The sequence below is a fragment of the Neofelis nebulosa genome, chromosome 3 (genome assembly GCF_028018385.1).
Source record: "Neofelis nebulosa isolate mNeoNeb1 chromosome 3, mNeoNeb1.pri, whole genome shotgun sequence".
NCBI lineage: Eukaryota > Metazoa > Chordata > Mammalia > Carnivora > Felidae > Neofelis > Neofelis nebulosa.
This window is the reverse complement of record NC_080784.1, coordinates 157,998,738-158,000,538: the sequence shown is the minus strand read 5'-3', so window position 1 is coordinate 158,000,538 and position 1,801 is coordinate 157,998,738. Positions and strand designations below refer to the sequence as shown.

Sequence of the window (1,801 nt, the reverse complement as noted above, 5' to 3'; positions counted from 1 at the left end):
AATAATAAAGGGGACAACCCAACAAGAAGATATAAGCATTGTAAATATTTATGCACCAACATAGAAGCACTCAAATACATTAAACAGTTATTAACAGGGAACTTTGCAGAATGTTCAGGGAGAAGGGGAAGAGTGGTGGCTGCCAGAGTTGTCTGCATCCTTCCTCCTCCCCCACACTGGCCTCAGCCCACTCACCAGCTGTAGAAAATGGTGAAAGAAACCACTGAGTATGATGTTTTTGGGAGTCAAATCCAATGCCACCTAGGAAGAATTTAAAAAGGCTTACAGGAAACTGGTCTTGATGTACCACCCTGATAAAAATCCAAATGAAGGAAAGAAGTTTAAAGAGATTCAAGCTTATGAAGTGCTGTTTGATGCAAAGAAAAGGGAATTAAATGACAAAGGAGGAGAACAGGTAATTAAAGAAGGTGGAGCTGGTGGTAGTTTTGGCTCCCCCATGGAGAACTTTAATACATTTTTTGGAGGAGGAGGAAGGATGCAGAGAGAAAGGAGAGGTAAAAATGTTGTATATCTTTCTCAATAACCTTATATTTATATAATGGTGCAACAAGAAAACTAGCTCTGCAAAAGAACATGATTTGTGACAAATGTGAGGACTGAGGTGGTAATGATGTTGTCCCAATTACCAAAGTACTGGAATGCAAATAAGAATTCATCAAATAGGACCTGGAATGGTTCAGCAAATCCAATCTGTGTTCATGGAGTACCAGGCCATGGAGAATGGATCAATTGTAAAGATAGATGTAAAAGCTGCAGTGGAAGGAAAAAAAAAGCTGCAGTTCAAGAGAAGATTTAGAAATTCCTATTAACAAAGGCATGAAAGATGGCCAGAAGATAACATTCCATAGCGAAGGAGACCAAGAAGCAGCACTGGAACCGAGGGATATTATCATTATTTTAGACCAGATGGGCCATGATGTTTTTATTGAGCAAGAAGACCTTTTCATGTGTATGGATATACAACTGGTTGAAACACTGTGTGACTTTCAAAAGTCAGTATCTACTCTTGACAACTGAACCATCCTCACCACCTCTCATCCTGGTCAGACTTTCGAGTATGGAAACATCAAGGATATGCTAAATGAAGGCATGCCAATTTATCATAGACCATATGAAAAGGGTTGCCTAATCATGCAATTTAAGGTAAACTTTCCTGAGAATAACTCTGTCTCCTGATAAACTCCCTTATCTGGAAAAACTCCTAGTCGAGATGAAGGAAGTAAAAGAGATCGACGAAACGGAGAAGGTGGAACTGGTGAACTATGATCCAAATAGGAAAGGAAGTGCCATCACAATGGAAAATCATATGAAGATGATGAACATCATTCTAGGGGTGGTGTTCAGTGTCAGACCTCTTAATGGGGCCAGTGAATACCACTGCTGGCATTTTATATGTAGTGGTGAATGAGTAAAGGATTATAATCATAGCTCACTACTTGCTATAGTTTTCAATATTCAACTATAGTTTTTAAGTTAAATGAAGAATAAACTCAAATATAAAAGCTAAAAAAATTTAAAAATTAAAAATTAATAAACACATAAAGGAACTAATTGATCATGATACAATAATAGTAGATTTTAACACTCCACATACATCAATGGGCAGATCATCTAAACAGAACATCAACAAGAAAAAAAATGGCTTTCATTGACACACTGGAAAGAATGGTTTTAACATATATATTCAGAAAATTCCATTCTAAAGAAGCAGAATAGACATTTTTTTTCAAATGGACATGGGCCACTCTCCAGAATAGATCACATAATAGTCCACAAAACA

General features: G+C 37.1%; 1 pseudogene; it reads left to right on the top strand.

The window, feature by feature from the left end:
* Positions 1 to 207: 207 nt before the first annotated feature.
* On the top strand, positions 208 to 1,380 carry LOC131506202 (dnaJ homolog subfamily A member 1-like; annotated as a pseudogene).
* The last annotated feature ends 421 nt before the right edge of the window (positions 1,381 to 1,801 follow it).